Here is a 24,264-nt window from a genome sequence, read left to right as displayed (position 1 = left end):
ACCAGCGCCTTAGACCACTCGGCCACTCTACCCGGAAACAACAATCACCTCAGACTAATAAGAAAAGCTTCATATTATTAATCCTAGAGAACAAAATAGGCTGATAGAGGTGGGATTCGAATCCACGCCCCCGAAGAGACTGGTGCCTAAAACGAGCACCTTAGACCACTCGGCCACTCTACATAGAAACAAAGGTCACCTCAGACTAATAAGCAAAAGCTTCATATTATTAATCGTAGAAAACAAAATAGGCTGATAGAGGTGGGATTCGAATCCACGCCCCCGAAGAGACTGGTGCCTTAAACCGGCGCCTTAGACCACTCGGCCATTCTACCTGGAAACAAAAGTCACCTCAGACTAATAACCAAAAGCTTCATATTATTAATCCTAGAACAGAATGTAAGCTGATAGATGAGGGATTCGGATCCACGCCCCGAAGGGAATCTTGCCTTTAACCAGCGCCTTCGACCACCTGGCCACTCTACCTGGAAACAAAAGTGACCTCAGACTTATAAGCAAAAGCTTCATATTATTAATCCTAGAAAACAAAGTAGGCTGATAGATGTGGGATTCGACTCCACGCCCCGAATGGAATGGTGCCTTAAACAAGCGCCCTGGACCACTCGGCCACTCTACCTGTAAACAAAAGTCACCTCAGACTTATGAGCAAAAGCTTCATATTATTAATCCTAGAAAACAAACTCTGCTGATAGAGGTGGGATTAAAATCCACGCCCCCGAAGAGACTGATGCCTAAAACCAGCGCCTTAGACCACTCGGCCACTCTACCCGGAAACAACAATCACCTCAGACTAATAAGAAAAGCTTCATATTATTAATCCTAGAGAACAAAATATGCTGATAGAGGTGGGATTCGAATCCACGCCCCCGAAGAGACTGGTGCCTAAAACCAGCGCCTTAGACCACTCGGCCACTCTACATGGAAACAAATGTCACCTCAGACTAATAAGCAAAAGCTTCATATTATTAATCGTAGAAAACAAAATAGGCTGATAGAGGTGGGATTCGAATCCACGCCCCCGAAGAGACTTGTGCCTAAAACCAGCGCCTTAGACCACTCGGCCACTCTACATGGAAACAAATGTCACCTCAGACTAATAAGCAAAAGCTTCATATTATTAATCGTAGAAAACAAAATAGGCTGATAGAGGTGGGATTCGAATCCACGCCCCCGAAGAGACTGGTGCCTTAAACCGGCGCCTTAGACCACTCGGCCACTGTACCTGGAAACAAACGTCACCTCAGACTAATAAGCAAAAGCTTCATATTATTATTTCTAGAAAACAAAGTAGGCTGATAGATGTGGAATTCGAATCCACGCCCCCGAAGAGACTGGTGCCTAAAACCAGCGCCTTAGACCACTCGGCCACTCTACATGGAAACAAAGGTCACCTCAGACTAATAAGCAAAAGCTTCATATTATTAATCCTAGAAAACAAAATAGGCTGATAGAGGTGGGATTCGAATCCACGCCCCCGAAGAGACTGGTGCCTAAAACGAGCACCTTAGACCACTCGGCCACTCTACATAGAAACAAAGGTCACCTCAGACTAATAAGCAAAAGCTTCATATTATTAATCGTAGAAAACAAAATAGGCTGATAGAGGTGGGATTCGAATCCACGCCCCCGAAGAGACTGGTGCCTTAAACCGGCGCCTTAGACCACTCGGCCACTCTACCTGGAAACAAAAGTCACCTCAGACTAATAACCAAAAGCTTCATATTATTAATCCTAGAACAGAATGTAAGCTGATAGATGAGGGATTCGGATCCACGCCCCGAAGGGAATCTTGCCTTTAACCAGCGCCTTCGACCACCTGGCCACTCTACCTGGAAACAAAAGTGACCTCAGACTTATAAGCAAAAGCTTCATATTATTAATCCTAGAAAACAAAGTAGGCTGATAGATGTGGGATTCGACTCCACGCCCCGAATGGAATAATGCCTTAAACAAGCGCCCTGGACCACTCGGCCACTCTACCTGTAAACAAAAGTCACCTCAGACTTATGAGCAAAAGCTTCATATTATTAATCCTAGAAAACAAACTCTGCTGATAGAGGTGGGATTAAAATCCACGCCCCCGAAGAGACTGATGCCTAAAACCAGCGCCTTAGACCACTCGGCCACTCTACCCGGAAACAACAATCACCTCAGACTAATAAGAAAAGCTTCATATTATTAATCCTAGAGAACAAAATATGCTGATAGAGGTGGGATTCGAATCCACGCCCCCGAAGAGACTGGTGCCTTAAACCGGCGCCTTAGACCACTCGGCCATTCTACCTGGAAACAAAAGTCACCTCAGACTAATAACCAAAAGCTTCATATTATTAATCCTAGAACAGAATGTAAGCTGATAGATGAGGGATTCGGATCCACGCCCCGAAGGGAATCTTGCCTTTAACCAGCGCCTTCGACCACCTGGCCACTCTACCTGGAAACAAAAGTGACCTCAGACTTATAAGCAAAAGCTTCATATTATTAATCCTAGAAAACAAAGTAGGCTGATAGATGTGGGATTCGACTCCACGCCCCGAATGGAATGGTGCCTTAAACAAGCGCCCTGGACCACTCGGCCACTCTACCTGTAAACAAAAGTCACCTCAGACTTATGAGCAAAAGCTTCATATTATTAATCCTAGAAAACAAACTCTGCTGATAGAGGTGGGATTAAAATCCACGCCCCCGAAGAGACTGATGCCTAAAACCAGCGCCTTAGACCACTCGGCCACTCTACCCGGAAACAACAATCACCTCAGACTAATAAGAAAAGCTTCATATTATTAATCCTAGAGAACAAAATATGCTGATAGAGGTGGGATTCGAATCCACGCCCCCGAAGAGACTGGTGCCTAAAACCAGCGCCTTAGACCACTCGGCCACTCTACATGGAAACAAATGTCACCTCAGACTAATAAGCAAAAGCTTCATATTATTAATCGTAGAAAACAAAATAGGCTGATAGAGGTGGGATTCGAATCCACGCCCCCGAAGAGACTGGTGCCTTAAACCGGCGCCTTAGACCACTCGGCCACTGTACCTGGAAACAAACGTCACCTCAGACTAATAAGCAAAAGCTTCATATTATTAATCGTAGAAAACAAAATAGGCTGATAGAGGTGGGATTCGAATCCACGCCCCCGAAGAGACTTGTGCCTAAAACCAGCGCCTTAGACCACTCGGCCACTGTACCTGGAAACAAACGTCACCTCAGACTAATAAGCAAAAGCTTCATATTATTATTTCTAGAAAACAAAGTAGGCTGATAGATGTGGAATTCGAATCCACGCCCCCGAAGAGACTGGTGCCTAAAACCAGCGCCTTAGACCACTCGGCCACTCTACATGGAAACAAAGGTCACCTCAGACTAATAAGCAAAAGCTTCATATTATTAATCCTAGAAAACAAAATAGGCTGATAGAGGTGGGATTCGAATCCACGCCCCCGAAGAGACTGGTGCCTAAAACGAGCACCTTAGACCACTCGGCCACTCTACATAGAAACAAAGGTCACCTCAGACTAATAAGCAAAAGCTTCATATTATTAATCGTAGAAAACAAAATAGGCTGATAGAGGTGGGATTCGAATCCACGCCCCCGAAGAGACTGGTGCCTTAAACCGGCGCCTTAGACCACTCGGCCACTCTACCTGGAAACAAAAGTCACCTCAGACTAATAACCAAAAGCTTCATATTATTAATCCTAGAACAGAATGTAAGCTGATAGATGAGGGATTCGGATCCACGCCCCGAAGGGAATCTTGCCTTTAACCAGCGCCTTCGACCACCTGGCCACTCTACCTGGAAACAAAAGTGACCTCAGACTTATAAGCAAAAGCTTCATATTATTAATCCTAGAAAACAAAGTAGGCTGATAGATGTGGGATTCGACTCCACGCCCCGAATGGAATGGTGCCTTAAACAAGCGCCCTGGACCACTCGGCCACTCTACCTGTAAACAAAAGTCACCTCAGACTTATGAGCAAAAGCTTCATATTATTAATCCTAGAAAACAAACTCTGCTGATAGAGGTGGGATTAAAATCCACGCCCCCGAAGAGACTGATGCCTAAAACCAGCGCCTTAGACCACTCGGCCACTCTACCCGGAAACAACAATCACCTCAGACTAATAAGAAAAGCTTCATATTATTAATCCTAGAGAACAAAATATGCTGATAGAGGTGGGATTCGAATCCACGCCCCCGAAGAGACTGGTGCCTAAAACCAGCGCCTTAGACCACTCGGCCACTCTACATGGAAACAAATGTCACCTCAGACTAATAAGCAAAAGCTTCATATTATTAATCGTAGAAAACAAAATAGGCTGATAGAGGTGGGATTCGAATCCACGCCCCCGAAGAGACTGGTGCCTTAAACCGGCGCCTTAGACCACTCGGCCACTGTACCTGGAAACAAACGTCACCTCAGACTAATAAGCAAAAGCTTCATATTATTATTTCTAGGAAACAAAGTAGGCTGATAGATGTGGAATTCGAATCCACGCCCCCGAAGAGACTGGTGCCTAAAACCAGCGCCTTAGACCACTCGGCCACTCTACATGGAAACAAAGGTCACCTCAGACTAATAAGCAAAAGCTTCATATTATTAATCCTAGAACAAAATGTAAGCTGATAGATGAGGGATTCGAATCCACGCCCCGAAGGGAAAGGTGCCTTTAACCAGCGCCTTCGACCACCTGGCCACTCTACCTGGAAATAAAAGTTACCTCAGACTTATAAGCAAAAGCTTCATATTATTAATCCTAGAAAACAAAGTAGGCTGATAGATGTGGGATTCGACCCCACGCCCCGAATGGAATGGTGCCTTAAACAAGCGCCCTGGACCACTCGGCCACTCTACCTGTAAACAAAAGTCACCTCAGACTTATAAGCAAAAGCTTCATATTATTAATCCTAGAAAACAAACTCTGCTGATAGAGGTGGGATTAAAATCCACGCCCCCGAAGAGACTGATGCCTAAAACCAGCGCCTTAGACCACTCGGCCACTCTACCCGGAAACAACAATCACCTCAGACTAATAAGAAAAGCTTCATATTATTAATCCTAGAGAACAAAATAGGCTGATAGAGGTGGGATTCGAATCCACGCCCCCGAAGAGACTGGTGCCTTAAACCGGCGCCTTAGACCACTCGGCCACTCTACCCGGAAACAACAATCACCTCAGACTAATAAGAAAAGCTTCATATTATTAATCCTAGAGAACAAAATATGCTGATAGAGGTGGGATTCGAATCCACGCCCCCGAAGAGACTGGTGCCTAAAACCAGCGCCTTAGACCACTCGGCCACTCTACATGGAAACAAATGTCACCTCAGACTAATAAGCAAAAGCTTCATATTATTAATCGTAGAAAACAAAATAGGCTGATAGAGGTGGGATTCGAATCCACGCCCCCGAAGAGACTGGTGCCTTAAACCGGCGCCTTAGACCACTCGGCCACTGTACCTGGAAACAAACGTCACCTCAGACTAATAAGCAAAAGCTTCATATTATTATTTCTAGAAAACAAAGTAGGCTGATAGATGTGGAATTCGAATCCACGCCCCCGAAGAGACTGGTGCCTAAAACCAGCGCCTTAGACCACTCGGCCACTCTACATGGAAACAAAGGTCACCTCAGACTAATAAGCAAAAGCTTCATATTATTAATCCTAGAAAACAAAATAGGCTGATAGAGGTGGGATTCGAATCCACGCCCCCGAAGAGACTGGTGCCTAAAACCAGCGCCTTAGACCACTCGGCCACTCTACATGGAAACAAAGGTCACCTCAGACTAATAAGCAAAAGCTTCATATTATTAATCGTAGAATACAAAATAGGCTGATAGAGGTGGGATTCGAATCCACGCCCCCGAAGAGACTGGTGCCTAAAACCAGCGCCTTAGACCACTCGGCCACTCTACATAGAAACAAAGGTCACCTCAGACTAATAAGCAAAAGCTTCATATTATTAATCCTAGAACAGAATGTAAGCTGATAGATGAGGGATTCGAATCCACGCCCCGAAGGTAAAGGTGCCTTTAACCAGCACCTTCGACCACCTGGCCACTCTACCTGGAAACAAAAGTCACCTCAGACTTATAAGCAAAAGCTTCATATTTTTAATCCTAGAAAAAAAAGTAGGCTGATTGATGTGGGATTCGACCCCACGCCCCGAATGGAATGGTGCCTTAAACAAGCGCCCTGGACCACTCGGCCACTCTACCTGTAAACAAAAGTCACCTCAGACTTATAAGCAAAAGCTTCATATTATTAATCCTAGAAAACAAACTCTGCTGATAGAGGTGGGATTAAAATCCACGCCCCCGAAGAGACTGATGCCTAAAACCAGCGCCTTAGACCACTCGGCCACTCTACCCGGAAACAACAATCACCTCAGACTAATAAGAAAAGCTTCATATTATTAATCCTAGAGAACAAAATAGGCTGATAGAGGTGGGATTCGAATCCACGCCCCCGAAGAGACTGGTGCCTAAAACGAGCACCTTAGACCACTCGGCCACTCTACATAGAAACAAAGGTCACCTCAGACTAATAAGCAAAAGCTTCATATTATTAATCGTAGAAAACAAAATAGGCTGATAGAGGTGGGATTCGAATCCACGCCCCCGAAGAGACTGGTGCCTTAAACCGGCGCCTTAGACCACTCGGCCACTCTACCTGGAAACAAAAGTCACCTCAGACTAATAACCAAAAGCTTCATATTATTAATCCTAGAACAGAATGTAAGCTGATAGATGAGGGATTCGGATCCACGCCCCGAAGGGAATCTTGCCTTTAACCAGCGCCTTCGACCACCTGGCCACTCTATCTGGAAACAAAAGTGACCTCAGACTTATAAGCAAAAGCTTCATATTATTAATCCTAGAAAACAAAGTAGGCTGATAGATGTGGGATTCGACTCCACGCCCCGAATGGAATGGTGCCTTAAACAAGCGCCCTGGACCACTCGGCCACTCTACCTGTAAACAAAAGTCACCTCAGACTTATGAGCAAAAGCTTCATATTATTAATCCTAGAAAACAAACTCTGCTGATAGAGGTGGGATTAAAATCCACGCCCCCGAAGAGACTGATGCCTAAAACCAGCGCCTTAGACCACTCGGCCACTCTACCCGGAAACAACAATCACCTCAGACTAATAAGAAAAGCTTCATATTATTAATCCTAGAGAACAAAATATGCTGATAGAGGTGGGATTCGAATCCACGCCCCCGAAGAGACTGGTGCCTAAAACCAGCGCCTTAGACCACTCGGCCACTCTACATGGAAACAAATGTCACCTCAGACTAATAAGCAAAAGCTTCATATTATTAATCGTAGAAAACAAAATAGGCTGATAGAGGTGGGATTCGAATCCACGCCCCCGAAGAGACTGGTGCCTTAAACCGGCGCCTTAGACCACTCGGCCACTGTACCTGGAAACAAACGTCACCTCAGACTAATAAGCAAAAGCTTCATATTATTATTTCTAGGAAACAAAGTAGGCTGATAGATGTGGAATTCGAATCCACGCCCCCGAAGAGACTGGTGCCTAAAACCAGCGCCTTAGACCACTCGGCCACTCTACATGGAAACAAAGGTCACCTCAGACTAATAAGCAAAAGCTTCATATTATTAATCCTAGAAAACAAAATAGGCTGATAGAGGTGGGATTCGAATCCACGCCCCCGAAGAGACTGGTGCCTAAAACCAGCGCCTTAGACCACTCGGCCACTCTACATGGAAACAAAGGTCACCTCAGACTAATAAGCAAAAGCTTCATATTATTAATCGTAGAATACAAAATAGGCTGATAGAGGTGGGATTCGAATCCACGCCCCCGAAGAGACTGGTGCCTAAAACCAGCGCCTTAGACCACTCGGCCACTCTACATAGAAACAAAGGTCACCTCAGACTAATAAGCAAAAGCTTCATATTATTAATCCTAGAACAGAATGTAAGCTGATAGATGAGGGATTCGAATCCACGCCCCGAAGGTAAAGGTGCCTTTAACCAGCACCTTCGACCACCTGGCCACTCTACCTGGAAACAAAAGTCACCTCAGACTTATAAGCAAAAGCTTCATATTTTTAATCCTAGAAAAAAAAGTAGGCTGATTGATGTGGGATTCGACCCCACGCCCCGAATGGAATGGTGCCTTAAACAAGCGCCCTGGACCACTCGGCCACTCTACCTGTAAACAAAAGTCACCTCAGACTTATAAGCAAAAGCTTCATATTATTAATCCTAGAAAACAAACTCTGCTGATAGAGGTGGGATTAAAATCCACGCCCCCGAAGAGACTGATGCCTAAAACCAGCGCCTTAGACCACTCGGCCACTCTACCCGGAAACAACAATCACCTCAGACTAATAAGAAAAGCTTCATATTATTAATCCTAGAGAACAAAATAGGCTGATAGAGGTGGGATTCGAATCCACGCCCCCGAAGAGACTGGTGCCTAAAACGAGCACCTTAGACCACTCGGCCACTCTACATGGAAACAAATGTCACCTCAGACTAATAAGCAAAAGCTTCATATTATTAATCGTAGAAAACAAAATAGGCTGATAGAGGTGGGATTCGAATCCACGCCCCCGAAGAGACTGGTGCCTTAAACCGGCGCCTTAGACCACTCGGCCACTGTACCTGGAAACAAACGTCACCTCAGACTAATAAGCAAAAGCTTCATATTATTATTTCTAGGAAACAAAGTAGGCTGATAGATGTGGAATTCGAATCCACGCCCCCGAAGAGACTGGTGCCTAAAACCAGCGCCTTAGACCACTCGGCCACTCTACATGGAAACAAAGGTCACCTCAGACTAATAAGCAAAAGCTTCATATTATTAATCGTAGAATACAAAATAGGCTGATAGAGGTGGGATTCGAATCCACGCCCCCGAAGAGACTGGTGCCTTAAACTGGCGCCTTAGACCACTCGGCCACTGTACCTGGAAACAAACGTCACCTCAGACTAATAATCAAAAGCTTCATATTATTATTTCTAGGAAACAAAATAGGCTGATAGATGTGGAATTCGAATCCACGCCCCGAAGAGACTGGTGCCTAAAACCAGCGCCTTAGACCACTCGGCCACTCTACATAGAAACAAAGGTCACCTCAGACTAATAAGCAAAAGCTTCATATTATTAATCCTAGAACAGAATGTAAGCTGATAGATGAGGGATTCGAATCCACGCCCCGAAGGGAAAGGTGCCTTTAACCAGCACCTTCGACCACCTGGCCACTCTACCTGGAAACAAAAGTCACCTCAGACTTATAAGCAAAAGCTTCATATTTTTAATCCTAGAAAAAAAAGTAGGCTGATTGATGTGGGATTCGACCCCACGCCCCGAATGGAATGGTGCCTTAAACAAGCGCCCTGGACCACTCGGCCACTCTACCTGTAAACAAAAGTCACCTCAGACTTATAAGCAAAAGCTTCATATTATTAATCCTAGAAAACAAACTCTGCTGAAAGAGGTGGGATTAAAATCCACGCCCCCGAAGAGACTGATGCCTAAAACCAGCGCATTAGACCACTCGGCCACTCTACCCGGAAACAACAATCACCTCAGACTAATAAGAAAAGCTTCATATTATTAATCCTAGAGAACAAAATAGGCTGATAGAGGTGGGATTCGAATCCACGCCCCCGAAGAGACTGGTGCCTAAAACGAGCACCTTAGACCACTCGGCCACTCTACATAGAAACAAAGGTCACCTCAGACTAATAAGCAAAAGCTTCATATTATTAATCGTAGAAAACAAAATAGGCTGATAGAGGTGGGATTCGAATCCACGCCCCCGAAGAGACTGGTGCCTTAAACCGGCGCCTTAGACCACTCGGCCACTCTACCTGGAAACAAAAGTCACCTCAGACTAATAACCAAAAGCTTCATATTATTAATCCTAGAGAACAAAATATGCTGATAGAGGTGGGATTCGAATCCACGCCCCCGAAGAGACTGGTGCCTAAAACCAGCGCCTTAGACCACTCGGCCACTCTACATGGAAACAAATGTCACCTCAGACTAATAAGCAAAAGCTTCATATTATTAATCGTAGAAAACAAAATAGGCTGATAGAGGTGGGATTCGAATCCACGCCCCCGAAGAGACTGGTGCCTTAAACCGGCGCCTTAGACCACTCGGCCACTGTACCTGGAAACAAACGTCACCTCAGACTAATAAGCAAAAGCTTCATATTATTATTTCTAGGAAACAAAGTAGGCTGATAGATGTGGAATTCGAATCCACGCCCCCGAAGAGACTGGTGCCTAAAACCAGCGCCTTAGACCACTCGGCCACTCTACATGGAAACAAAGGTCACCTCAGACTAATAAGCAAAAGCTTCATATTATTAATCCTAGAAAACAAAATAGGCTGATAGAGGTGGGATTCGAATCCACGCCCCCGAAGAGACTGGTGCCTAAAACCAGCGCCTTAGACCACTCGGCCACTCTACATGGAAACAAAGGTCACCTCAGACTAATAAGCAAAAGCTTCATATTATTAATCGTAGAATACAAAATAGGCTGATAGAGGTGGGATTCGAATCCACGCCCCCGAAGAGACTGGTGCCTTAAACTGGCGCCTTAGACCACTCGGCCACTGTACCTGGAAACAAACGTCACCTCAGACTAATAAGCAAAAGCTTCATATTATTATTTCTAGAAAACAAAGTAGGCTGATAGATGTGGAATTCGAATCCACGCCCCCGAAGAGACTGGTGCCTAAAACCAGCGCCTTAGACCACTCGGCCACTCTACATGGAAACAAAGGTCACCTCAGACTAATAAGCAAAAGCTTCATATTATTAATCCTAGAAAACAAAATAGGCTGATAGAGGTGGGATTCGAATCCACGCCCCCGAAGAGACTGGTGCCTAAAACCAGCGCCTTAGACCACTCGGCCACTCTACATGGAAACAAAGGTCACCTCAGACTAATAAGCAAAAGCTTCATATTATTAATCGTAGAATACAAAATAGGCTGATAGAGGTGGGATTCGAATCCACGCCCCCGAAGAGACTGGTGCCTAAAACCAGCGCCTTAGACCACTCGGCCACTCTACATAGAAACAAAGGTCACCTCAGACTAATAAGCAAAAGCTTCATATTATTAATCCTAGAACAGAATGTAAGCTGATAGATGAGGGATTCGAATCCACGCCCCGAAGGTAAAGGTGCCTTTAACCAGCACCTTCGACCACCTGGCCACTCTACCTGGAAACAAAAGTCACCTCAGACTTATAAGCAAAAGCTTCATATTTTTAATCCTAGAAAAAAAAGTAGGCTGATTGATGTGGGATTCGACCCCACGCCCCGAATGGAATGGTGCCTTAAACAAGCGCCCTGGACCACTCGGCCACTCTACCTGTAAACAAAAGTCACCTCAGACTTATAAGCAAAAGCTTCATATTATTAATCCTAGAAAACAAAATAGGCTGATAGAGGTGGGATTCGAATCCACGCCCCCGAAGAGACTGGTGCCTAAAACCAGCGCCTTAGACCACTCGGCCACTCTACATGGAAACAAAGGTCACCTCAGACTAATAAGCAAAAGCTTCATATTATTAATCGTAGAAAACAAAATAGGCTGATAGAGGTGGGATTCGAATCCACGCCCCCGAAGAGACTGGTGCCTTAAACCGGCGCCTTAGACCACTCGGCCACTCTACCTGGAAACAAAAGTCACCTCAGACTAATAACCAAAAGCTTCATATTATTAATCCTAGAGAACAAAATATGCTGATAGAGGTGGGATTCGAATCCACGCCCCCGAAGAGACTGGTGCCTAAAACCAGCGCCTTAGACCACTCGGCCACTCTACATGGAAACAAATGTCACCTCAGACTAATAAGCAAAAGCTTCATATTATTAATCGTAGAAAACAAAATAGGCTGATAGAGGTGGGATTCGAATCCACGCCCCCGAAGAGACTGGTGCCTTAAACCGGCGCCTTAGACCACTCGGCCACTGTACCTGGAAACAAACGTCACCTCAGACTAATAAGCAAAAGCTTCATATTATTATTTCTAGGAAACAAAGTAGGCTGATAGATGTGGAATTCGAATCCACGCCCCCGAAGAGACTGGTGCCTAAAACCAGCGCCTTAGACCACTCGGCCACTCTACATGGAAACAAAGGTCACCTCAGACTAATAAGCAAAAGCTTCATATTATTAATCCTAGAAAACAAAATAGGCTGATAGAGGTGGGATTCGAATCCACGCCCCCGAAGAGACTGGTGCCTAAAACCAGCGCCTTAGACCACTCGGCCACTCTACATGGAAACAAAGGTCACCTCAGACTAATAAGCAAAAGCTTCATATTATTAATCGTAGAATACAAAATAGGCTGATAGAGGTGGGATTCGAATCCACGCCCCCGAAGAGACTGGTGCCTTAAACTGGCGCCTTAGACCACTCGGCCACTGTACCTGGAAACAAACGTCACCTCAGACTAATAAGCAAAAGCTTCATATTATTATTTCTAGAAAACAAAGTAGGCTGATAGATGTGGAATTCGAATCCACGCCCCCGAAGAGACTGGTGCCTAAAACCAGCGCCTTAGACCACTCGGCCACTCTACATGGAAACAAAGGTCACCTCAGACTAATAAGCAAAAGCTTCATATTATTAATCCTAGAAAACAAAATAGGCTGATAGAGGTGGGATTCGAATCCACGCCCCCGAAGAGACTGGTGCCTAAAACCAGCGCCTTAGACCACTCGGCCACTCTACATGGAAACAAAGGTCACCTCAGACTAATAAGCAAAAGCTTCATATTATTAATCGTAGAATACAAAATAGGCTGATAGAGGTGGGATTCGAATCCACGCCCCCGAAGAGACTGGTGCCTAAAACCAGCGCCTTAGACCACTCGGCCACTCTACATAGAAACAAAGGTCACCTCAGACTAATAAGCAAAAGCTTCATATTATTAATCCTAGAACAGAATGTAAGCTGATAGATGAGGGATTCGAATCCACGCCCCGAAGGTAAAGGTGCCTTTAACCAGCACCTTCGACCACCTGGCCACTCTACCTGGAAACAAAAGTCACCTCAGACTTATAAGCAAAAGCTTCATATTTTTAATCCTAGAAAAAAAAGTAGGCTGATTGATGTGGGATTCGACCCCACGCCCCGAATGGAATGGTGCCTTAAACAAGCGCCCTGGACCACTCGGCCACTCTACCTGTAAACAAAAGTCACCTCAGACTTATAAGCAAAAGCTTCATATTATTAATCCTAGAAAACAAACTCTGCTGATAGAGGTGGGATTAAAATCCACGCCCCCGAAGAGACTGATGCCTAAAACCAGCGCCTTAGACCACTCGGCCACTCTACCCGGAAACAACAATCACCTCAGACTAATAAGAAAAGCTTCATATTATTAATCCTAGAGAACAAAATAGGCTGATAGAGGTGGGATTCGAATCCACGCCCCCGAAGAGACTGGTGCCTAAAACGAGCACCTTAGACCACTCGGCCACTCTACATAGAAACAAAGGTCACCTCAGACTAATAAGCAAAAGCTTCATATTATTAATCGTAGAAAACAAAATAGGCTGATAGAGGTGGGATTCGAATCCACGCCCCCGAAGAGACTGGTGCCTTAAACCGGCGCCTTAGACCACTCGGCCACTCTACCTGGAAACAAAAGTCACCTCAGACTAATAACCAAAAGCTTCATATTATTAATCCTAGAACAGAATGTAAGCTGATAGATGAGGGATTCGGATCCACGCCCCGAAGGGAATCTTGCCTTTAACCAGCGCCTTCGACCACCTGGCCACTCTATCTGGAAACAAAAGTGACCTCAGACTTATAAGCAAAAGCTTCATATTATTAATCCTAGAAAACAAAGTAGGCTGATAGATGTGGGATTCGACTCCACGCCCCGAATGGAATGGTGCCTTAAACAAGCGCCCTGGACCACTCGGCCACTCTACCTGTAAACAAAAGTCACCTCAGACTTATGAGCAAAAGCTTCATATTATTAATCCTAGAAAACAAACTCTGCTGATAGAGGTGGGATTAAAATCCACGCCCCCGAAGAGACTGATGCCTAAAACCAGCGCCTTAGACCACTCGGCCACTCTACCCGGAAACAACAATCACCTCAGACTAATAAGAAAAGCTTCATATTATTAATCCTAGAGAACAAAATATGCTGATAGAGGTGGGATTCGAATCCACGCCCCCGAAGAGACTGGTGCCTAAAACCAGCGCCTTAGACCACTCGGCCACTCTACATGGAAACAAATGTCACCTCAGACTAATAAGCAAAAGCTTCATATTATTAATCGTAGAAAACAAAATAGGCTGATAGAGGTGGGATTCGAATCCACGCCCCCGAAGAGACTGGTGCCTTAAACCGGCGCCTTAGACCACTCGGCCACTGTACCTGGAAACAAACGTCACCTCAGACTAATAAGCAAAAGCTTCATATTATTATTTCTAGGAAACAAAGTAGGCTGATAGATGTGGAATTCGAATCCACGCCCCCGAAGAGACTGGTGCCTAAAACCAGCGCCTTAGACCACTCGGCCACTCTACATGGAAACAAAGGTCACCTCAGACTAATAAGCAAAAGCTTCATATTATTTATCCTAGAAAACAAAATAGGCTGATAGAGGTGGGATTCGAATCCACGCCCCCGAAGAGACTGGTGCCTAAAACCAGCGCCTTAGACCACTCGGCCACTCTACATGGAAACAAAGGTCACCTCAGACTAATAAGCAAAAGCTTCATATTATTAATCGTAGAATACAAAATAGGCTGATAGAGGTGGGATTCGAATCCACGCCCCCGAAGAGACTGGTGCCTAAAACCAGCGCCTTAGACCACTCGGCCACTCTACATAGAAACAAAGGTCACCTCAGACTAATAAGCAAAAGCTTCATATTATTAATCCTAGAACAGAATGTAAGCTGATAGATGAGGGATTCGAATCCACGCCCCGAAGGTAAAGGTGCCTTTAACCAGCACCTTCGACCACCTGGCCACTCTACCTGGAAACAAAAGTCACCTCAGACTTATAAGCAAAAGCTTCATATTTTTAATCCTAGAAAAAAAAGTAGGCTGATTGATGTGGGATTCGACCCCACGCCCCGAATGGAATGGTGCCTTAAACAAGCGCCCTGGACCACTCGGCCACTCTACCTGTAAACAAAAGTCACCTCAGACTTATAAGCAAAAGCTTCATATTATTAATCCTAGAAAACAAACTCTGCTGATAGAGGTGGGATTAAAATCCACGCCCCCGAAGAGACTGATGCCTAAAACCAGCGCCTTAGACCACTCGGCCACTCTACCCGGAAACAACAATCACCTCAGACTAATAAGAAAAGCTTCATATTATTAATCCTAGAGAACAAAATAGGCTGATAGAGGTGGGATTCGAATCCACGCCCCCGAAGAGACTGGTGCCTAAAACGAGCACCTTAGACCACTCGGCCACTCTACATGGAAACAAATGTCACCTCAGACTAATAAGCAAAAGCTTCATATTATTAATCGTAGAAAACAAAATAGGCTGATAGAGGTGGGATTCGAATCCACGCCCCCGAAGAGACTGGTGCCTTAAACCGGCGCCTTAGACCACTCGGCCACTGTACCTGGAAACAAACGTCACCTCAGACTAATAAGCAAAAGCTTCATATTATTATTTCTAGGAAACAAAGTAGGCTGATAGATGTGGAATTCGAATCCACGCCCCCGAAGAGACTGGTGCCTAAAACCAGCGCCTTAGACCACTCGGCCACTCTACATGGAAACAAAGGTCACCTCAGACTAATAAGCAAAAGCTTCATATTATTAATCCTAGAAAACAAAATAGGCTGATAGAGGTGGGATTCGAATCCACGCCCCCGAAGAGACTGGTGCCTAAAACCAGCGCCTTAGACCACTCGGCCACTCTACATGGAAACAAAGGTCACCTCAGACTAATAAGCAAAAGCTTCATATTATTAATCGTAGAATACAAAATAGGCTGATAGAGGTGGGATTCGAATCCACGCCCCCGAAGAGACTGGTGCCTTAAACTGGCGCCTTAGACCACTCGGCCACTGTACCTGGAAACAAACGTCACCTCAGACTAATAATCAAAAGCTTCATATTATTATTTCTAGGAAACAAAATAGGCTGATAGATGTGGAATTCGAATCCACGCCCCGAAGAGACTGGTGCCTAAAACCAGCGCCTTAGACCACTCGGCCACTCTACATAGAAACAAAGGTCACCTCAGACTAATAAGCAAAAGCTTCATATTATTAATCCTAGAACAGAATGTAAGCTGATAGATGAGGGATTCGAATCCACGCCCCGAAGGGAAAGGTGCCTTTAACCAGCACCTTCGACCACCTGGCCACTCTACCTGGAAACAAAAGTCACCTCAGACTTATAAGCAAAAGCTTCATATTTTTAATCCTAGAAAAAAAAGTAGGCTGATTGATGTGGGATTCGACCCCACGCCCCGAATGGAATGGTGCCTTAAACAAGCGCCCTGGACCACTCGGCCACTCTACCTGTAAACAAAAGTCACCTCAGACTTATAAGCAAAAGCTTCATATTATTAATCCTAGAAAACAAACTCTGCTGAAAGAGGTGGGATTAAAATCCACGCCCCCGAAGAGACTGATGCCTAAAACCAGCGCATTAGACCACTCGGCCACTCTACCCGGAAACAACAATCACCTCAGACTAATAAGAAAAGCTTCATATTATTAATCCTAGAGAACAAAATAGGCTGATAGAGGTGGGATTCGAATCCACGCCCCCGAAGAGACTGGTGCCTAAAACGAGCACCTTAGACCACTCGGCCACTCTACATAGAAACAAAGGTCACCTCAGACTAATAAGCAAAAGCTTCATATTATTAATCGTAGAAAACAAAATAGGCTGATAGAGGTGGGATTCGAATCCACGCCCCCGAAGAGACTGGTGCCTTAAACCGGCGCCTTAGACCACTCGGCCACTCTACCTGGAAACAAAAGTCACCTCAGACTAATAACCAAAAGCTTCATATTATTAATCCTAGAGAACAAAATATGCTGATAGAGGTGGGATTCGAATCCACGCCCCCGAAGAGACTGGTGCCTAAAACCAGCGCCTTAGACCACTCGGCCACTCTACATGGAAACAAATGTCACCTCAGACTAATAAGCAAAAGCTTCATATTATTAATCGTAGAAAACAAAATAGGCTGATAGAGGTGGGATTCGAATCCACGCCCCCGAAGAGACTGGTGCCTTAAACCGGCGCCTTAGACCACTCGGCCACTGTACCTGGAAACAAACGTCACCTCAGACTAATAAGCAAAAGCTTCATATTATTATTTCTAGGAAACAAAGTAGGCTGATAGATGTGGAATTCGAATCCACGCCCCCGAAGAGACTGGTGCCTAAAACCAGCGCCTTAGACCACTCGGCCACTCTACATGGAAACAAAGGTCACCTCAGACTAATAAGCAAAAGCTTCATATTATTAATCCTAGAAAACAAAATAGGCTGATAGAGGTGGGATTCGAATCCACGCCCCCGAAGAGACTGGTGCCTAAAACCAGCGCCTTAGACCACTCGGCCACTCTACATGGAAACAAAGGTCACCTCAGACTAATAAGCAAAAGCTTCATATTATTAATCGTAGAATACAAAATAGGCTGATAGAGGTGGGATTCGAATCCACGCCCCCGAAGAGACTGGTGCCTTAAACTGGCGCCTTAGACCACTCGGCCACTGTACCTGGAAACAAACGTCACCTCAGACTAATAATCAAAAGCTTCATATTATTATTTCTAGGAAACAAAATAGGCTGATAGATGTGGAATTCGAATCCACGCCCCGAAGAGACTGGTGCCTAAAACCAGCGCCTTAGACCACTCGGCCACTCTACATAGAAACAAAGGTCACCTCAGACTAATAAGCAAAAGCTTCATATTATTAATCCTAGAACAGAATGTAAGCTGATAGATGAGGGATTCGAATCCACGCCCCGAAGGGAAAGGTGCCTTTAACCAGCACCTTCGACCACCTGGCCACTCTACCTGGAAACAAAAGTCACCTCAGACTTATAAGCAAAAGCTTCATATTTTTAATCCTAGAAAAAAAAGTAGGCTGATTGATGTGGGATTCGACCCCACGCCCCGAATGGAATGGTGCCTTAAACAAGCGCCCTGGACCACTCGGCCACTCTACCTGTAAACAAAAGTCACCTCAGACTTATAAGCAAAAGCTTCATATTATTAATCCTAGAAAACAAACTCTGCTGAAAGAGGTGGGATTAAAATCCACGCCCCCGAAGAGACTGATGCCTAAAACCAGCGCCTTAGACCACTCGGCCACTCTACCCGGAAACAACAATCACCTCAGACTAATAAGAAAAGCTTCATATTATTAATCCTAGAGAACAAAATAGGCTGATAGAGGTGGGATTCGAATCCACGCCCCCGAAGAGACTGGTGCCTAAAACGAGCACCTTAGACCACTCGGCCACTCTACATAGAAACAAAGGTCACCTCAGACTAATAAGCAAAAGCTTCATATTATTAATCGTAGAAAACAAAATAGGCTGATAGAGGTGGGATTCGAATCCACGCCCCCGAAGAGACTGGTGCCTTAAACCGGCGCCTTAGACCACTCGGCCACTCTACCTGGAAACAAAAGTCACCTCAGACTAATAACCAAAAGCTTCATATTATTAATCCTAGAACAGAATGTAAGCTGATAGATGAGGGATTCGGATCCACGCCCCGAAGGGAATCTTGCCTTTAACCAGCGCCTTCGACCACCTGGCCACTCTACCTGGAAACAAAAGTCACCTCAGACTTATAAGCAAAAGCTTCATATTATTAATCCTAGAAAACAAAGTAGGCTGATAGATGTGGGATTCGACCCCACGCCCCGAATGGAATGGTGCCTTAAACAAGCGCCCTGGACCACTCGGCCACTCTACCTGTAAACAAAAGTCACCTCAGACTTATGAGCAAAAGCTTCATATTATTAATCCTAGAAAACAAACTCTGCTGATAGAGGTGGGATTAAAATCCACGCCCCCGAAGAGACTGATGCCTAAAACCAGCGCCTTAGACCACTCGGCCACTCTACCCGGAAACAACAATCACCTCAGACTAATAAGAAAAGCTTCATATTATTAATCCTAGAGAACAAAATAGGCTGATAGAGGTGGGATTCGAATCCACGCCCCCGAAGAGACTGGTGCCTTAAACCGGCGCCTTAGACCACTCGGCCACTGTACCTGGAAACAAACGTCACCTCAGACTAATAAGCAAAAGCTTCAAATTATTATTTCTAGGAAACAAAGTAGGCTGATAGATGTGGAATTCGAATCCACGCCCCCGAAGAGACTGGTGCCTAAAACCAGCGCCTTAGACCACTCGGCCACTCTACATGGAAACAAAGGTCACCTCAGACTAATAAGCAAAAGCTTCATATTATTAATCCTAGAAAACAAAATAGGCTGATAGAGGTGGGATTCGAATCCACGCCCCCGAAGAGACTGGTGCCTAAAACCAGCGCCTTAGACCACTCGGCCACTCTACATGGAAACAAAGGTCACCTCAGACTAATAAGCAAAAGCTTCATATTATTAATCGTAGAATACAAAATAGGCTGATAGAGGTGGGATTCGAATCCACGCCCCCGAAGAGACTGGTGCCTTAAACTGGCGCCTTAGACCACTCGGCCACTGTACCTGGAAACAAACGTCACCTCAGACTAATAATCAAAAGCTTCATATTATTATTTCTAGGAAACAAAATAGGCTGATAGATGTGGAATTCGAATCCACGCCCCGAAGAGACTGGTGCCTAAAACCAGCGCCTTAGACCACTCGGCCACTCTACATAGAAACAAAGGTCACCTCAGACTAATAAGCAAAAGCTTCATATTATTAATCCTAGAACAGAATGTAAGCTGATAGATGAGGGATTCGAATCCACGCCCCGAAGGGAAAGGTGCCTTTAACCAGCACCTTCGATTACCTGGCCACTCTACCTGGAAACAAAAGTCACCTCAGACTTATAAGCAAAAGCTTCATATTTTTAATCCTAGAAAAAAAAGTAGGCTGATTGATGTAGGATTCGACCCCACGCCCCGAATGGAATGGTGCCTTAAACAAGCGCCCTGGACCACTCGGCCACTCTACCTGTAAACAAAAGTCACCTCAGACTTATAAGCAAAAGCTTCATATTATTAATCCTAGAAAACAAACTCTGCTGATAGAGGTGGGATTAAAATCCACGCCCCCGAAGAGACTGATGCCTAAAACCAGCGCCTTAGACCACTCGGCCACTCTACCCGGAAACAACAATCACCTCAGGATAATCAGAAAAGCTTCATATTATTAATCCTAGAGAACAAAATAGGCTGATAGAGGTGGGATTCGAATCCACGCCCCCGAAGAGACTGGTGCCTAAAACCAGCGCCTTAGACCACTCGGCCACTCTACATGGAAACAAATGTCACCTCAGACTAATAAGCAAAAGCTTCATATTATTAATCGTAGAAAACAAAATAGGCTGATAGAGGTGGGATTCGAATCCACGCCCCCGAAGAGACTGGTGCCTTAAACCGGCGCCTTAGACCACTCGGCCACTGTACCTGGAAACAAACGTCACCTCAGACTAATAAGCAAAAGCTTCATATTATTAATCGTAGAAAACAAAATAGGCTGATAGAGGTGGGATTCGAATCCACGCCCCCGAAGAGACTGGTGCCTTAAACTGGCGCCTTAGACCACTCGGCCACTGTACCTGGAAACAAACGTCACCTCAGACTAATAATCAAAAGCTTCATATTATTATTTCTAGGAAACAAAATAGGCTGATAGATGTGGAATTCGAATCCACGCCCCGAAGAGACTGGTGCCTAAAACAAGCGCCTTAGACCACTCGGCCACTCTACATAGAAACAAAGGTCACCTCAGACTAATAAGCAAAAGCTTCATATTATTAATCCTAGAACAGAATGTAAGCTGATAGATGAGGGATTCGAATCCACGCCCCGAAGGGAAAGGTGCCTTTAACCAGCACCTTCGACCACCTGGCCACTCTACCTGGAAACAAAAGTCACCTCAGACTTATAAGCAAAAGCTTCATATTTTTAATCCTAGAAAAAAAAGTAGGCTGATTGATGTGGGATTCGACCCCACGCCCCGAATGGAATGGTGCCTTAAACAAGCGCCCTGGACCACTCGGCCACTCTACCTGTAAACAAAAGTCACCTCAGACTTATAAGCAAAAGCTTCATATTATTAATCCTAGAAAACAAACTCTGCTGATAGAGGTGGGATTAAAATCCACGCCCCCGAAGAGACTGATGCCTAAAACCAGCGCCTTAGACCACTCGGCCACTCTACCCGGAAACAACAATCACCTCAGACTAATAAGAAAAGCTTCATATTATTAATCCTAGAGAACAAAATAGGCTGATAGAGGTGGGATTCGAATCCACGCCCCCGAAGAGACTGGTGCCTAAAACGAGCACCTTAGACCACTCGGCCACTCTACATAGAAACAAAGGTCACCTCAGACTAATAAGCAAAAGCTTCATATTATTAATCGTAGAAAACAAAATAGGCTGATAGAGGTGGGATTCGAATCCACGCCCCCGAAGAGACTGGTGCCTTAAACCGGCGCCTTAGACCACTCGGCCACTCTACCTGGAAACAAAAGTCACCTCAGACTAATAACCAAAAGCTTCATATTATTAATCCTAGAACAGAATGTAAGCTGATAGATGAGGGATTCGGATCCACGCCCCGAAGGGAATCTTGCCTTTAACCAGCGCCTTCGACCACCTGGCCACTCTACCTGGAAACAAAAGTCACCTCAGACTTATAAGCAAAAGCTTCATATTATTAATCCTAGAAAACAAAGTAGGCTGATAGATGTGGGATTCGACCCCACGCCCCGAATGGAATGTAGCCTTAAACAAGCGCCCTGGACCACTCGGCCACTCTACCTGTAAACAAAAGTCACCTCAGACTTATGAGCAAAAGCTTCATATTATTAATCCTAGAAAACAAACTCTGCTGATAGAGGTGGGATTAAAATCCACGCCCCCGAAGAGACTGATGCCTAAAACCAGCGCCTTAGACCACTCGGCCACTCTACCCGGAAACAACAATCACCTCAGACTAATAAGAAAAGCTTCATATTATTAATCCTAGAGAACAAAATATGCTGATAGAGGTGGGATTCGAATCCACGCCCCCGAAGAGACTGGTGCCTAAAACCAGCGCCTTAGACCACTCGGCCACTCTACATGGAAACAAATGTCACCTCAGACTAATAAGCAAAAGCTTCATATTATTAATCGTAGAAAACAAAATAGGCTGATAGAGGTGGGATTCGAATCCACGCCCCCGAAGAGACTGGTGCCTTAAACCGGCGCCTTAGACCACTCGGCCACTGTACCTGGAAACAAACGTCACCTCAGACTAATAAGCAAAAGCTTCATATTATTATTTCTAGGAAACAAAGTAGGCTGATAGATGTGGAATTCGAATCCACGCCCCCGAAGAGACTGGTGCCTAAAACCAGCGCCTTAGACCACTCGGCCACTCTACATGGAAACAAGGGTCACCTCAGACTAATAAGCAAAAGCTTCATATTATTAATCGTAGAAAACAAAATAGGCTGATAGAGGTGGGATTCGAATCCACGCCCCCGAAGAGACTGGTGCCTTAAACCGGCGCCTTAGACCACTCGGCCACTGTACCTGGAAACAAACGTCACCTCAGACTGATAAGCAAAAGCTTCATATTATTAATCGTAGAAAACAAAATAGGCTGTTAGAGGTGGGATTCGAATCCACGCCCCCGAAGAGACTGGTGCCTTAAACTGGCGCCTTAGACCACTCGGCCACTGTACCTGGAAACAAACGTCACCTCAGACTAATAATCAAAAGCTTCATATTATTATTTCTAGGTAACAAAATAGGCTGATAGATGTGGAATTCGAATCCACGCCCCGAAGAGACTGGTGCCTAAAACCAGCGCCTTAGACCACTCGGCCACTCTACATAGAAACAAAGGTCACCTCAGACTAATAAGCAAAAGCTTCATATTATTAATCCTAGAACAGAATGTAAGCTGATAGATGAGGGATTCGAATCCACGCCCCGAAGGGAAAGGTGCCTTTAACCAGCACCTTCGACCACCTGGCCACTCTACCTGGAAACAAAAGTCACCTCAGACTTATAAGCAAAAGCTTCATATTTTTAATCCTAGAAAAAAAAGTAGGCTGATTGATGTGGGATTCGACCCCACGCCCCGAATGGAATGGTGCCTTAAACAAGCGCCCTGGACCACTCGGCCACTCTACCTGTAAACAAAAGTCACCTCAGACTTATAAGCAAAAGCTTCATATTATTAATCCTAGAAAACAAACTCTGCTGATAGAGGTGGGATTAAAATCCACGCCCCCGAAGAGACTGATGCCTAAAACCAGCGCCTTAGACCACTCGGCCACTCTACCCGGAAACAACAATCACCTCAGACTAATAAGAAAAGCTTCATATTATTAATCCTAGAGAACAAAATAGGCTGATAGAGGTGGGATTCGAATCCACGCCCCCGAAGAGACTGGTGCCTAAAACGAGCACCTTAGACCACTCGGCCACTCTACATAGAAACAAAGGTCACCTCAGACTAATAAGCAAAAGCTTCATATTATTAATCGTAGAAAACAAAATAGGCTGATAGAGGTGGGATTCGAATCCACGCCCCCGAAGAGACTGGTGCCTTAAACCGGCGCCTTAGACCACTCGGCCACTCTACCTGGAAACAAAAGTCACCTCAGACTAATAACCAAAAGCTTCATATTATTAATCCTAGAACAGAATGTAAGCTGATAGATGAGGGATTCGGATCCACGCCCCGAAGGGAATCTTGCCTTTAACCAGCGCCTTCGACCACCTGGCCACTCTACCTGGAAACAAAAGTCACCTCAGACTTATAAGCAAAAGCTTCATATTATTAATCCTAGAAAACAAAGTAGGCTGATAGATGTGGGATTCGACCCCACGCCCCGAATGGAATGGTGCCTTAAACAAGCGCCCTGGACCACTCGGCCACTCTACCTGTAAACAAAAGTCACCTCAGACTTATGAGCAAAAGCTTCATATTATTAATCCTAGAAAACAAACTCTGCTGATAGAGGTGGGATTAAAATCCACGCCCCCGAAGAGACTGATGCCTAAAACCAGCGCCTTAG

The 24,264-nt window shown here is 45.1% G+C and overlaps 38 non-coding genes across 38 annotated transcripts; all 38 read right to left on the bottom strand.

Annotated features, from left to right (window-relative positions):
* Window positions 1-858: 858 nt before the first annotated feature.
* Window positions 859-940, bottom strand: TRNAL-UAG (transfer RNA leucine (anticodon UAG)). The gene has a single exon. It is a non-coding gene; the product is annotated as a tRNA-Leu (tRNA).
* A 678-nt stretch (window positions 941-1,618) lies between these two features.
* On the bottom strand, window positions 1,619-1,700 carry TRNAL-AAG (transfer RNA leucine (anticodon AAG)). The gene has a single exon. It is a non-coding gene; the product is annotated as a tRNA-Leu (tRNA).
* A 1,128-nt stretch (window positions 1,701-2,828) lies between these two features.
* Window positions 2,829-2,910, bottom strand: TRNAL-UAG (transfer RNA leucine (anticodon UAG)). Its single transcript has one exon. It is a non-coding gene; the product is annotated as a tRNA-Leu (tRNA).
* A 678-nt stretch (window positions 2,911-3,588) lies between these two features.
* TRNAL-AAG (transfer RNA leucine (anticodon AAG)) lies at window positions 3,589-3,670 on the bottom strand. Its single transcript has one exon. It is a non-coding gene; the product is annotated as a tRNA-Leu (tRNA).
* Window positions 3,671-4,193: 523 nt separating this feature from the next.
* Window positions 4,194-4,275, bottom strand: TRNAL-UAG (transfer RNA leucine (anticodon UAG)). The gene has a single exon. It is a non-coding gene; the product is annotated as a tRNA-Leu (tRNA).
* Window positions 4,276-5,102: 827 nt separating this feature from the next.
* TRNAL-AAG (transfer RNA leucine (anticodon AAG)) lies at window positions 5,103-5,184 on the bottom strand. The gene has a single exon. It is a non-coding gene; the product is annotated as a tRNA-Leu (tRNA).
* Window positions 5,185-5,253: 69 nt separating this feature from the next.
* On the bottom strand, window positions 5,254-5,335 carry TRNAL-UAG (transfer RNA leucine (anticodon UAG)). Its single transcript has one exon. It is a non-coding gene; the product is annotated as a tRNA-Leu (tRNA).
* A 374-nt stretch (window positions 5,336-5,709) lies between these two features.
* Window positions 5,710-5,791, bottom strand: TRNAL-UAG (transfer RNA leucine (anticodon UAG)). The gene has a single exon. It is a non-coding gene; the product is annotated as a tRNA-Leu (tRNA).
* A 70-nt stretch (window positions 5,792-5,861) lies between these two features.
* Window positions 5,862-5,943, bottom strand: TRNAL-UAG (transfer RNA leucine (anticodon UAG)). Its single transcript has one exon. It is a non-coding gene; the product is annotated as a tRNA-Leu (tRNA).
* A 675-nt stretch (window positions 5,944-6,618) lies between these two features.
* Window positions 6,619-6,700, bottom strand: TRNAL-AAG (transfer RNA leucine (anticodon AAG)). Its single transcript has one exon. It is a non-coding gene; the product is annotated as a tRNA-Leu (tRNA).
* Window positions 6,701-7,223: 523 nt separating this feature from the next.
* Window positions 7,224-7,305, bottom strand: TRNAL-UAG (transfer RNA leucine (anticodon UAG)). Its single transcript has one exon. It is a non-coding gene; the product is annotated as a tRNA-Leu (tRNA).
* A 374-nt stretch (window positions 7,306-7,679) lies between these two features.
* TRNAL-UAG (transfer RNA leucine (anticodon UAG)) lies at window positions 7,680-7,761 on the bottom strand. The gene has a single exon. It is a non-coding gene; the product is annotated as a tRNA-Leu (tRNA).
* A 70-nt stretch (window positions 7,762-7,831) lies between these two features.
* TRNAL-UAG (transfer RNA leucine (anticodon UAG)) lies at window positions 7,832-7,913 on the bottom strand. The gene has a single exon. It is a non-coding gene; the product is annotated as a tRNA-Leu (tRNA).
* Window positions 7,914-9,800: 1,887 nt separating this feature from the next.
* Window positions 9,801-9,882, bottom strand: TRNAL-AAG (transfer RNA leucine (anticodon AAG)). Its single transcript has one exon. It is a non-coding gene; the product is annotated as a tRNA-Leu (tRNA).
* Window positions 9,883-9,952: 70 nt separating this feature from the next.
* On the bottom strand, window positions 9,953-10,034 carry TRNAL-UAG (transfer RNA leucine (anticodon UAG)). Its single transcript has one exon. It is a non-coding gene; the product is annotated as a tRNA-Leu (tRNA).
* A 374-nt stretch (window positions 10,035-10,408) lies between these two features.
* TRNAL-UAG (transfer RNA leucine (anticodon UAG)) lies at window positions 10,409-10,490 on the bottom strand. The gene has a single exon. It is a non-coding gene; the product is annotated as a tRNA-Leu (tRNA).
* Window positions 10,491-10,864: 374 nt separating this feature from the next.
* Window positions 10,865-10,946, bottom strand: TRNAL-UAG (transfer RNA leucine (anticodon UAG)). Its single transcript has one exon. It is a non-coding gene; the product is annotated as a tRNA-Leu (tRNA).
* A 70-nt stretch (window positions 10,947-11,016) lies between these two features.
* Window positions 11,017-11,098, bottom strand: TRNAL-UAG (transfer RNA leucine (anticodon UAG)). The gene has a single exon. It is a non-coding gene; the product is annotated as a tRNA-Leu (tRNA).
* Window positions 11,099-11,470: 372 nt separating this feature from the next.
* Window positions 11,471-11,552, bottom strand: TRNAL-UAG (transfer RNA leucine (anticodon UAG)). The gene has a single exon. It is a non-coding gene; the product is annotated as a tRNA-Leu (tRNA).
* Window positions 11,553-11,622: 70 nt separating this feature from the next.
* TRNAL-AAG (transfer RNA leucine (anticodon AAG)) lies at window positions 11,623-11,704 on the bottom strand. Its single transcript has one exon. It is a non-coding gene; the product is annotated as a tRNA-Leu (tRNA).
* A 70-nt stretch (window positions 11,705-11,774) lies between these two features.
* Window positions 11,775-11,856, bottom strand: TRNAL-UAG (transfer RNA leucine (anticodon UAG)). Its single transcript has one exon. It is a non-coding gene; the product is annotated as a tRNA-Leu (tRNA).
* Window positions 11,857-12,230: 374 nt separating this feature from the next.
* TRNAL-UAG (transfer RNA leucine (anticodon UAG)) lies at window positions 12,231-12,312 on the bottom strand. The gene has a single exon. It is a non-coding gene; the product is annotated as a tRNA-Leu (tRNA).
* Window positions 12,313-12,686: 374 nt separating this feature from the next.
* TRNAL-UAG (transfer RNA leucine (anticodon UAG)) lies at window positions 12,687-12,768 on the bottom strand. The gene has a single exon. It is a non-coding gene; the product is annotated as a tRNA-Leu (tRNA).
* A 70-nt stretch (window positions 12,769-12,838) lies between these two features.
* Window positions 12,839-12,920, bottom strand: TRNAL-UAG (transfer RNA leucine (anticodon UAG)). The gene has a single exon. It is a non-coding gene; the product is annotated as a tRNA-Leu (tRNA).
* A 675-nt stretch (window positions 12,921-13,595) lies between these two features.
* On the bottom strand, window positions 13,596-13,677 carry TRNAL-AAG (transfer RNA leucine (anticodon AAG)). The gene has a single exon. It is a non-coding gene; the product is annotated as a tRNA-Leu (tRNA).
* A 523-nt stretch (window positions 13,678-14,200) lies between these two features.
* On the bottom strand, window positions 14,201-14,282 carry TRNAL-UAG (transfer RNA leucine (anticodon UAG)). The gene has a single exon. It is a non-coding gene; the product is annotated as a tRNA-Leu (tRNA).
* Window positions 14,283-14,656: 374 nt separating this feature from the next.
* TRNAL-UAG (transfer RNA leucine (anticodon UAG)) lies at window positions 14,657-14,738 on the bottom strand. The gene has a single exon. It is a non-coding gene; the product is annotated as a tRNA-Leu (tRNA).
* A 70-nt stretch (window positions 14,739-14,808) lies between these two features.
* Window positions 14,809-14,890, bottom strand: TRNAL-UAG (transfer RNA leucine (anticodon UAG)). Its single transcript has one exon. It is a non-coding gene; the product is annotated as a tRNA-Leu (tRNA).
* Window positions 14,891-15,869: 979 nt separating this feature from the next.
* Window positions 15,870-15,951, bottom strand: TRNAL-UAG (transfer RNA leucine (anticodon UAG)). Its single transcript has one exon. It is a non-coding gene; the product is annotated as a tRNA-Leu (tRNA).
* Window positions 15,952-16,929: 978 nt separating this feature from the next.
* On the bottom strand, window positions 16,930-17,011 carry TRNAL-AAG (transfer RNA leucine (anticodon AAG)). The gene has a single exon. It is a non-coding gene; the product is annotated as a tRNA-Leu (tRNA).
* Window positions 17,012-17,081: 70 nt separating this feature from the next.
* Window positions 17,082-17,163, bottom strand: TRNAL-UAG (transfer RNA leucine (anticodon UAG)). The gene has a single exon. It is a non-coding gene; the product is annotated as a tRNA-Leu (tRNA).
* A 374-nt stretch (window positions 17,164-17,537) lies between these two features.
* On the bottom strand, window positions 17,538-17,619 carry TRNAL-UAG (transfer RNA leucine (anticodon UAG)). The gene has a single exon. It is a non-coding gene; the product is annotated as a tRNA-Leu (tRNA).
* A 978-nt stretch (window positions 17,620-18,597) lies between these two features.
* Window positions 18,598-18,679, bottom strand: TRNAL-AAG (transfer RNA leucine (anticodon AAG)). The gene has a single exon. It is a non-coding gene; the product is annotated as a tRNA-Leu (tRNA).
* An 827-nt stretch (window positions 18,680-19,506) lies between these two features.
* TRNAL-UAG (transfer RNA leucine (anticodon UAG)) lies at window positions 19,507-19,588 on the bottom strand. Its single transcript has one exon. It is a non-coding gene; the product is annotated as a tRNA-Leu (tRNA).
* An 826-nt stretch (window positions 19,589-20,414) lies between these two features.
* TRNAL-UAG (transfer RNA leucine (anticodon UAG)) lies at window positions 20,415-20,496 on the bottom strand. The gene has a single exon. It is a non-coding gene; the product is annotated as a tRNA-Leu (tRNA).
* A 1,130-nt stretch (window positions 20,497-21,626) lies between these two features.
* TRNAL-AAG (transfer RNA leucine (anticodon AAG)) lies at window positions 21,627-21,708 on the bottom strand. Its single transcript has one exon. It is a non-coding gene; the product is annotated as a tRNA-Leu (tRNA).
* Window positions 21,709-22,231: 523 nt separating this feature from the next.
* TRNAL-UAG (transfer RNA leucine (anticodon UAG)) lies at window positions 22,232-22,313 on the bottom strand. Its single transcript has one exon. It is a non-coding gene; the product is annotated as a tRNA-Leu (tRNA).
* A 1,434-nt stretch (window positions 22,314-23,747) lies between these two features.
* TRNAL-AAG (transfer RNA leucine (anticodon AAG)) lies at window positions 23,748-23,829 on the bottom strand. Its single transcript has one exon. It is a non-coding gene; the product is annotated as a tRNA-Leu (tRNA).
* Window positions 23,830-24,264: the final 435 nt, after the last annotated feature.

This window comes from Phalangium opilio, unplaced genomic scaffold, assembly GCF_054372755.1.
Source record: "Phalangium opilio isolate 3A_F unplaced genomic scaffold, DU_Popi_V2 ptg000246l_1, whole genome shotgun sequence".
NCBI classification, from domain to species: Eukaryota; Metazoa; Arthropoda; class Arachnida; order Opiliones; family Phalangiidae; genus Phalangium; species Phalangium opilio.
Note: the sequence above shows the minus strand (reverse complement) of the source record. Positions and strands in the feature narration are given on the sequence as shown.